The 10,952-nt window shown below is 53.3% G+C and overlaps 1 non-coding gene across 1 annotated transcript; it reads right to left on the bottom strand.

The window, feature by feature from the left end:
- Positions 1-2,210: 2,210 nt before the first annotated feature.
- Trnaa-agc (transfer RNA alanine (anticodon AGC)) lies at positions 2,211-2,283 on the bottom strand. The gene has a single exon. It is a non-coding gene; the product is annotated as a tRNA-Ala (tRNA).
- Positions 2,284-10,952: the final 8,669 nt, after the last annotated feature.

Below are 10,952 nucleotides of genomic sequence, written 5' to 3'. Positions count from 1 at the left end.
CAAAACGGGGTCAACTTCTATCTAAGCCTGCCAAGTACGCGTTTACTTCCAATTCCATTCCACTTTGGTCACACTCGCGCATCGCTGAAGCTAACACAAACAGGCCAAATCGTAATACGGTGTCGAAACGATTGGCAAAGCTGCCAAATAAACGATAGCCCTCGTCCTGGCCATCGTGTGCGCGTGACGTCAAACGGGCCCCGAACGGCTAAGCCTCGACCGGCCGGCCAGCCACAGCATATGCAAAACCGGAAAATAAACTACGGGTTCCCCCCCAGAGGAGCAGATTCGAGTGCCTGAGTGAAGCTGCATTTGCGTTTGCAACCCGATCGAACGGTGGGCCCCGTTCGCAAATGCAGTCCGACGGGTGCATGATTCAAACATGAGCCGCCGAGTGCGTGGCGCATTCTTTTCATCTCTTGCCGTCTCCCGCCGAGGGCCGAGTTCACTTCTCCGACGGCCGACTCGAATCACATCCATCTCTCTACTAGTGTGTCCATCACCCACCGTGGTGGTGCATTCTTCCGGGGGCCGGACCGGGCCCCGTTGATCGATTTGGCAATGTTTTCATTTAATTTGAAACTCTTTACGCCACTTTCCGCAGCGGGAAGCAGCGGGTGGGAAAAAAGTGCGGACCGGTGCGGGCACGATCTTGGGGGCCGCCGGTCGAAAAACAATCAACCAATCCGGATCGGGCCGAAATTGAACCGCACCGACCGCTGTTCGCGTGCGTTCCGGCGTACGCCGCACGTTGGGACGGAAAATTCAAACGATTCTACGCGTACTGATTCCCGGAACGTCACTCGATTCTTGCCTACGGGAGAACCGGGAACTCCGTTCTCGGAAAACTGCTGCCGGCCAGCGATGCGGTGTCGGTGGCCGCTTTGCGGTGATTCGGAAGGGCACGGTGTGGCCACCAGGGGGAGGGGGGGTTTGAAATCGAGACATGAAAGCAATCTGCATTCGCTCATCGTTCGCTCGCAGTGGCCGCACGACTCCTGACGATTGGACGATTGATGAAATTAATTACCCTATCATGCGGCGAAAATTCGACGAATGTTTTCCCTGCCGAGGAGAGTGTTCATCGAGCAAAACGGATAATTAGTCGCTGCTGCGCTCGTATTGGTTGATCTTTTCGAGATTTTCCAACCATTCGTGAAGCTAGACAATTCAGCAAACACTACAAACAAACGAAGAAGAGGGCACTAATGGGGCAAACTATGCTCGCATCACATAAATATAAATAAAACAAAGTTGTTTGATATTTCATTTGAAGCCATACAATTTGCAAATAATAATAAAAAATCCAGTCCATCCAACGCAAAAAAGAAGCGCAGCGATTTCAAACGAATATCCAGCCCGGGGTCCAGCTTTACATTCCGTGCATTCGCATCGGTGCGTTTACGGGAAAGCTTTTATGGTTTAATGCGTGCCGCACCCGGTGGCGGTGATATTTTCCAGTGAATTTCCCCGAAATAATGCAACCGATATCGCGAGGCCGGGCTCCTTTCAGCTGCAGCGTTCGATCCGAGCGTTCGTGGCGCTGAAAGCGCCGGGTTTATCCTAACACCCCGGAATGGGCGCCCTGTCTGATGCACGCGACTGCACCGGTGGCCATTCCATCGATTCTATGGGCACATCGGACGCAGACTGCATCGCCACTGGCGGTGGCGGCGGCGTCGGCTCGAAAGCCGAAAGCCTTTGATGTGGTTTCACGGTCGGATGCATCTTTTTAATTGTACGAAAAATTGTATCAGCCGTTCGCCCGCGATCCGATGGATGGGTTTGAGGCGCGCGAAAAGCCGTGCAGGACCGAGCGTAACATAAAACAACATCAACAACGTGCAAACAAGCGAGCAGTGAACGTGAAGAGGACAACGCCGGGATGATCCTTTTGAGAGGTGGTACCCACTAGACCGCTGCTATGCTAAGGACCAGCGAGAGCACATCCTTTCTGCTCTTCGCTTTGCTCGATGCGCAGTCTTTAGTGAGGAGTACGTACTTCGGGAATGAAACGGGAATGGGATCCAAATGAGAGTAGGTTCGGTACCACACGGAGTGGAGCTTGTCAAGCGAATCACAACTCTATATAAGAACCGTAGACTTGATCCTGTTGATCGCTTCATTGTATTAAAAATTAATGTTTTCTGTGTCTTGAAAAAGCACGTTCTAAGGTTGGCGTTACAAAAAGGTGTCCTTTAATCCTCTGCTGGAGATGCCGGGTATCGATCCCGGTACCTCTCACATGCTAAGCGAGCGCTCTACCATCTGAGCTACACCCCCGGTCGAGCAATTGAGCCTCGAACTGCGTTTAAAGCCGACCTCCTCAAGGCGACCTACTTTCGTTTTAATCACGGTTGCTGGTCACGGCAGCGGTCACTGGACTCGCACCCCACCTGGTGTGGTTTACGCTCACGAGCGCCGGCAACAGTAACACAGCTTGTTCGATCGGCCACCGAGAGTTCACACTTCAGACACTGGAGAAACCCACATCCACACCGCGACTGGACCGTGTGGATCGGTCGATCGTGAGGACATCATCAATCGTGTATAGCCGCATTCCTCGCAATCGATCAGTGTTACCGCGTGTGTGCGGGGATAAATCAAATCTCTACACTGCGGCCACAGGACATCGCGCGTGAAGATCTCGGCCGATAAATTCCGTGCCGTACCGCATTGCAGGCAGTCACGGCACGGATGGCTGCATTGCCCACGGGCGACCCAAGATGCTGCCCGATATCCTGGGGAATCATTTATCAAGCCTAAAATATTCTTCCTTCCCGTTACACGCATCGCCACCCGCCAAGACGGTGAGACCTTCCGTCGTTCTTGGGATCGCGCGCTCTCTCCTCCGACCGACCGACCGACCATCATTTATCCCGCCGAGCGCGCAACCGTTTAGCTTCCCGTACTACAGCCGGCCTGGCCGTGCATGGAATCGGATGTTCATAAATAATCGTTAGTAGATTTTGGTGACAACTTCTGCGCTTTGATTGATAGGAGTGTCATTCGGCTCACGGAACCGGTCGGTCGATTTGGCCCCCGAAAAGCCCACCGTTTATCGCGACCCGATGGTTTATCATTCTGCCAGCCCGAGATTTCCGAAGCCGCGGCACCGGAACGATAGCCAAAAGTGCCGATACAATAAAAATGTTATTACTTCATCATAATTTATCTCCGGAACGTTCCGAACGCCGAGCTGGGTCCGTTTTTCTTTCTGGCGCTGATTCCCACTCCGCGTCCGGCGACTTCTTTGGCGCAGTCTCTCGGGTCGCTTCGGAATGAGTTATGGGACGATTGTTTTCCACCAACGTTCTTGGCGTGTCGGGAGCAAAAACCGTAAGTAAGATTGTGTGAATTCGTTCATTTAACCTTCAGCACCGGAGTCGCGAGACTGGTGCGTTGCGAGATACTTTATCAACCATCAACCACGGCGCGTTGCAGCGTTCGTCATTCCGTTGACGGAGCCCCCACCGGCGGCAGGGTCACAAAAACCAGGACTCGGTGCATAAAACAAAGCCCTTTGGAATACCCCAGGTCGGTGGGCAGCATCATTAAGAAGAAGGCCGGTGTGTGTGTGGGGAATGCGTAGCCGCCCAGCCGTGCCTATTATTGCATCGCCTGTAATTTATGGCTATTTATTTCATCTAATGACATAATATAAGGGGATGAATTATGACACACATCTGGCTGGCTGGCTGGCCGGCTAGAACAGCTAGGCAGCGCCTTCTCGCTGAGATGTAAAGGTGTGCACCGGACCTTCTCGCTCCGGTGCAAGGAAGCTCTCCGTGGGTTCTTCTGCTCGGCGCATTCCGGCGCATTCTGTGGCGAAGTGCGAAACACTAAGCCCCCAACAGCGTCAGTTATGGGGGGGCCCCGACGATGGGGTGACTACGTCGTAAATGCCTTGCACTGGGCGCAACAGGGACCGCCTCGAAGTACGAGCCTCAGAATGGCTCATTTGCTGTCGTCAAAAAGCTCGATAATGGTATGATTCTGCTAAATTATTATCGTTCTAAATCATAACGCACACACACTCACTAGTTTATTGCCCCCGTTTTGGGCGAATGACCAGCAGCAGCAGATGCTGCCCGGTGACTGTAGAACCTTTTTGCTCAACTTTCTCAACGTGAAGACCGAAAAAGTTGCTCGAAGTTGCGCGCGTGTACCGGACAACATCTTGAACTATAATTCTGGTAGCGTCGGTTGGTGGCCTGGCAAGTCCACCGACCCACCGGGACAAGTTTTTCGGTGACAAAACACGGACCGAGGCGCTCGGGGAAGTTTCGTAGTAAGTGCCGGTCTCCTGCGGACGCACATCATGTGATGGCACCCCCAACATAATCAGCATTTATGTTTAGGAAGAGCATAGGAAAAACCTGACGATGCTCCTCGCTGGGAAAGGGTTATGGCGTTCCCATGCAAGCTGACCAGATGGTCCATCACCCACACGCCCCTGCTGAGACGGGAGCATCGGGCTCGGGAGCATTCTCGCAGCATGTGTTGCGACGCGCGTTAATAACGAACACGAAGACGACGACGATGACGACGACGGAACACCGTATGGGTCCGATGCTGCTGCTGTAAACAGGCCATTATTTTGCACCATCCGACCCAACCGACCCCAACGAGGGGGTGTCTTGTACGTACGCACACCGTGTGGGTATTAATATCAACCGATGCACCATAAATTGACTTGTTCCCGGGGCGGCCCCGAGGAGCATCGATTTTTCTATCCCACTCCGGCCGCCCCGGGGGGGCAACGAACCGCTATGCTCGTTAAATGGACCAAATCGAACGCCCCGCGAATTCCGTTTTGATGCTTGACGGCGGAGGTAGCAAAGCTCAGGACGAAATCCACCGCGGCCAGTAGTGAAAGTGTTTTTGCTCTCGTTATTCGCCACCCACTTTTGGGTGGGAATTAAGCCGATTAGACGTATTAGGAATTTCCGGCGCTTAATTTGTGGTACGTGCAAAAGTTCGCGAGGCCCCAGGGCCCTTTCCCCGAGAGCCCGCGCAATGCCCGCGAGGGGAGAGAAAAGTTTTCGGCTTCAACTCCGCCCGCGGACACTGGTGGACCACCGAATTCGTAACTCATTATCGGGAATTATCGATGCTGTGATATCGTTATCGGAGCGGTCGAGCGTGGCACGTGACTGATTTATTCGCCGCGGTCAAAAGTTGATGGGCCCGAAACTTACGGCTTAAGACGCTTGAGAAAGTAGTTGCTGTCGTATTTGCGTCCGTGCTAGAAACCCCCGTGGAAAAGGCCTACGACCCGACGAAGCCCGACTTAATTAGTATTGGCCGAGCGGTCTCGGCAAGCCGGCGAAGATCAAGCTCTTTGGAGCTCTCCAAAAGCCGGATTCTGGAGCCAGCGCCAAATTTGGGAAACACCCGAAGCACCCTTGCATCGGCGTGAGTTGTGTCGAGTGACGGATGAAGTGTTTGGCCTTAGGGCGAAGATGCGCCGGACAGCTTGTGGTTGGTGTCCGAAGAGCTCTTGGACCGTTCTTTGGATCCAATTAAAATTTTATTCCATCAAACGACGCCATCGGTGTTGTTGCTCGTCCAGGTCCCCGGATACAATCTTATGTTTCGCGCCGTCGTCTTCCCGGGCTTCCGCAAGTGGTTTAGTCATATTTTTTCATAGTTAAACAAATAAAATAAACGACAATGAAACACAAACCACATATGACACAAACAAGAAATAATCGTACAATGTTGCGTCACGTCATGATGAAAATGTAATCAACCTTAGTGAGTCAAAGAAAGTATAAATAAAAATGAAGAACTACAAAATTATGTTGCAAATTATGTTGAAACTTTACCAACAAACACGACACAACAACTTCAAGGGAAACAATATACACTTCTCCTCAGAACGAGCGCTGTTTCCCGGCAAAACCGGTTCTGGTTCCTTGGGGAGCCGGGCCAGGCCACCAGCGATCAGGCGCTGGAGCTAAAACAACACTCGGCCACCCCACGTACCCAGCCGCAGCCGCAGTAAAAACTCCCCACAAAACAAGGAAATTCGTCCGAAAAAAGCCTAACAACCCGGAATCCGCCCGGCCTAACGACCCGCGGCGGCACACAAAAACTTGACAACTTAATTCCGTCCTAGTGATGATGTCTAAATTAGTGTGAATTTATCTCACTTGACGCTCTCAGCCGGGCCGGGCCGGGTTCTGGGCCCGGCGGGGCCCACTCTCGGCTCTCGGTGGTTCCAGAGAGTCAGAGCACCACGAGCACCATTTTCTACTGCCCTCTGTGATGAGGGTCTTCCGCGACGCGGCCGATCCTCGGTCCCGATCGATGAAGTCGCCAACATGCAAAACATTTATCGCTGGCCTGGACCGCGGCTGGACCCACTGCCGGGGTCCACTTAATTTATCGGCCTCGGCCCCGGTGCTGGGCCGTCGTAGATCGTCCAAACCGCGGCCGATTGGCATAATTAATAAATTCGAGTTCTCGAGATGGAGGCCGCGCGGGATGCGGCGAGATTCTCTGCCGAGTCCGGCGATGATGATGATGATGATGATGACATCAGAGCGGTTGGTCGACGTCGCGCTGGATGGCCGCGGCCGGACCCCAGAACCCCAGATGGTAATTATCGAATTATGTTATATTTTGAGCGTTTTCAGATGGCCCCACGGAAGAACCGTAAAGTTCCCGCTAAAAAGGCGATCGTGCACGGCGCACGATCGAGTTGGCGGATTTGACGTCGGACGTTAAAGTGGACGATGTTTAATGGGATCGCGTGACGATAGCGGGTCGATCGTACAGTGACGCAAACTTTTCATCTCAAGCCGAACAATGTAGCCTCAAAGTGACAGCGATGCTGGTTGTGAGTCAGAGTCTTTTAATAAAGTTCTTAGCTCTGACCTCAGCATTTCACGGACACTCTCTATTAGGTTGGCCATTTTCGGGCTCAACTTGAGGCAATTTCTAGGTACTCGACGTTCGCAGTAGTTCCAGTTGTTCTGAACTACGGAAAGAAAAAGACCGGATGCTGTGACTGGGTCCCCGTTTATTTTGGTTTCCTGCGACGTGGACTTTTCCCTTCATATGCTGGAGGACTACTCTCCACCTAACAAGTTTCAACAAGTTTCCCAACAACCTTTTTTTGGTCTCTCTCTCTCTCTCGTGTCCAAATTATATTGAACGGTTCCTGAATGCCACTAGAACCATGAAAGGGCCACAACAACAGGGAGTTAACTTGGGGGGTCACCTAGGAGCTGAGTGAGTCCCGGGGGCCGCGGTGCAGACGCGACAGTAGAAAGGAAGCGGCAATAGTCAGATTGTTCGGTTTACGACGGCCCGGAACCCGGAAGCGGAACACAACTAGGTTAAATATTGGTCCAGTAACGTAGTGCTCCTGTCCCATGTCGACCCGCTTGTAAGGGGGGTCTCCATGATTTCATCGATCCACCCCGGGTGGCCCACATTTTACTGCGCTGGTCCAGTCCGCCGAGCGGGCCGAAGTCGGGGTGAAAGTGTTCCAAGGATCTGGCCTGGGGATCCATTTTTGATCCGCGGGGAAGGTTCGGCAGGCCATTCGGGCCCAACTTTACGGCCCACTTGAGTGTCGGCCTAGAAGCAAAAAAAAAACACACACAGTTGTGACCACTTAATGGCGGGCCGTCATTCGCCTTCGACGACGATGTGTGGTACCACCGGCCGGGGGGCCATTTGCTTGCGGTGCCATACTGCGGCAGCTCTGGGCAAAATGGTCTATTGCCCGGGCCGGGCAATGGTTTTACGATGCTTTGGTTGGATTTATTGGCCGCAGCGCGACTCCTACACCGAAGTTGGCAGCCCCGTCTCGGTTCCGGGTCCGGTGTGTAATCGGTCCGGGTGTCGCGTGTCCTCTGGCGCAATCGTTCGCCCCGTACGCGCTCTTGCGCTTTTTAGAAAGGGGACACCCCGGTTTTACGACCACACGTCGCTAAGAGCTTGCAACCGAGCCGCTTCGGTGGGCGGCTGGAACGTTCCGGCCAAACCTTCACCGGCGAACGGACCAAAGGTTGCGTTGGAAATTTTATTGGATAGGTTTTGCGTAACGGTTTGCGTGAGTGCATTAAGGTCTGGTGAAGCTACGCGGCACGTCAGGCTTTGGCATGGCAAGAACTCAAACTTGAAATTCCCGAAAGAATCCCAACGCATAATAAGGCACAGTCACAATAATTAGCACTGCGCCGTGTGGAATTGGGAGACCAATCCTTCCGGTGGCGGCGCTTGCCAGAAAGCTTAGTCACTCAGAAAATGTAAAGTGGACACTCGGCATCCAGCACGGTTATCGTGTTTCGGCAGATGAACACGGACGACCGAGCACACACTTGGGCGAAGAAGAAGAATGCCCCGTCATTAGCATGCTGGCGTATATAGAGTTTCACCAAACGGTCTGTGACCGTCTTCGTACGCCTTCCGAGGCGACTTGCCACTCCGGTGGATGGCTCCGTCCACGGGCGATGAGCCATCGCCATGAAAATGAGGAAAACAAATCACCTAATGAACCTGATGAAGACTAATGAAAGTTGCTATCAGTTCCAATTCATAAATCTCCCCAGGCCCGAAAACAGCCCGTCGGTCTCGTCATCACGTTCGCGGGGCCGGGGCCAGCAGGTTGTGAGTGAGAAAATAAAGACGGAAAAATCTGTCCCGTCATTCTTCGCCGACGCCGTGCTCCGACGAGTGTGGCCAGGGTGGTCCATTAGTTTCCGAAGAATCCGAATGTCCGACTCTTTAGTCGGACTCTTCGAGCACCGGGGGGCCGGGGGCCGATTAGTAGACCCGCGGAGAGACGCGCGACGCATATTTACCCTGGCCCAAGAGTTGGCCACTCGCCAGCCTCCCAGCCATCATTAGTCCGAACTACGGAGCCGAGTGTTGCCGAGTCGCGACTCCCAAAACGGGCAGTCGCCGTAAAGTGCCTATTACGAATAAATGGAATGATAATGATCTTCACTTTTTTACGCTTCTTGTCCGCCGTCGGCCACTCGCCGGAAGATCCGCCCCTTCCCGTCGGGGCTCCAATGGTTCAATGGAGCAGAAAATCAATAGTGTCCAGAGAGCATTCGCATCACCAGCACACCGGAACGGGATGTTCTGGATCGGGAGGGCCACCGGATCATGGGGATGCAAAGTTTAAAATGGAAAATGGTGACACAGCCATTCCCACGGTGGACAGCCAGTTCCCCAGTTGATCAGCAACGCTGCGCGGCTTAACATTTCCGTTTCCGGTTCCTTTTGAGCCGTTCGTTTACTTTTCAATAATTGCCACTCACTGGTTTGATGTCCAGAGGTTCTAAATTAAAGCAAAGAAGCGTGTTCAGTCAATCACGCTCCTTTTGATTGGTCTTCCTTACGTCACTCTTTCTGTTTGCAGTCTGCCAATTTTCTCCAAAAACTCTAGTAACTCCATTGAAGATTGTCTGTGTCTGGCCACGCCAAGAAATCAGTCTCCAAAGACGCGCAGATGGCAGGCCAGAAATATTGCCGGCTCTATCGCTCGGCGCTGACAGGACTTTCACCTTCTTCGCTTGAGCGGTTTGCATAATATTTAATGCACTGTGCCCTTTCGTAATACTTTGCGCGTCACTCCGACGGCAACCGACCGGCCGGCCGGTCCTCTAAGATCGTGTATCGGCTTGATTGATCAGCTTTGTGCGGACGCGCGCACTGTTTGGTCCGTGGACTTGGGAGTCGTGCCGCGTGGTCTATGGTGAAGGTATGGCCCGCCGCCCGCCTCAGAGTCTCGGATGGAGATGTAGAGATAGACACCGTGTTGCCCGGCGCAGGGTCTCGAAAAACGCTCGTCTGAGAGACCGGCGCAGGGAAGAAAGAAACCTGTCATCACGACCAGCATGCAGCCGGGCTGGGTCGCCGGGGCGAGATCGTACGCCAAGCGATTATCGATTAACAATATAGCGCCTAATTAAAGATAGGTCCCTCTATAGGAGCGACTTGGCCGCCCCAAACCGGGCACAAAGTTGTCGACGGTCTAGCAAGGCTCACAGGTTGCCCCCAACAATGCTGCCTTGGGCCGTGCGAATCAATATTTTATGTAACATACATCGGCAAGTTCGCCTGGCCTGGCTGCCCTGGGAACTGTCGTCGGTGTCAACATGAGTTATTGGTTCGCCCGTGCTCGAGGCCGGTTCGGTAAACGTTTCTGGCTTCTCAACACGTGATTACTGATACGGCCCAATATTGCCGAGCCGCGCTCAAATGTAGATTGTTGTCGAACCGGGAAAGCAATTAAAATAACAGCTTCTGAATGTCTGAGCGGGCTGATTGGAACCTTGGTCCAACCCCGGGGGCTGGCGAAACATGCCTTTCAACAGCCACATACCTCGAGCCACCTTCAGCACCTGGGGAGTGTTGTTTCGAGTCGCTTTGGTCGTAAAAGTCGTTTGAAGAGCCAAACAAAAAAAAGGACTTTATGCAAATTCACTCTCACCCAACGCGACGGCGACGATCAACGATCAGCCGGACTAATCAAGCGGGTACAACTTTCTCGCAATTCGCACAATCTTGCCACCGAATCTGGGAATGTCGTTTGACGATCTCCTCGGAACGTCTGGACGGCCGTCTTCGGTCCATAAGCAACCGCTCGGAGCCCACGGGGCCCGGCGGAGTCAGGCGTTCCGGAGCGGCTTTAATAAATGCCAATCAATCAAACGGCCTCCGTTCAAGCGCGGCCTCGACAAGCCGCTGAGTCGTCGCGGGTGAGCAATTAAGCAAGAAGCGCAGGACGACTGGACACCTGGAACTTCGGTCAGGTTCGCGTTTCACTTCCTCGTTCGCAGCCGACAGCCGGCTGACGAACTGACGCCGCATCGCCATTGTGGGACAGGGCAGTTTGATTTAATTTTCCGGAATTTCTCGGCAAACCTCTCGCTTTTGATTGATCCCCCCGGACGCAGACGTCGGCACCCAAGTCGGGCCAC

The sequence above is a fragment of the Anopheles cruzii genome, chromosome 3 (genome assembly GCF_943734635.1).
Source record: "Anopheles cruzii chromosome 3, idAnoCruzAS_RS32_06, whole genome shotgun sequence".
Lineage (NCBI taxonomy): Eukaryota > Metazoa > Arthropoda > Insecta > Diptera > Culicidae > Anopheles > Anopheles cruzii.
Note: the sequence above shows the minus strand (reverse complement) of the source record. Positions and strands in the feature narration are given on the sequence as shown.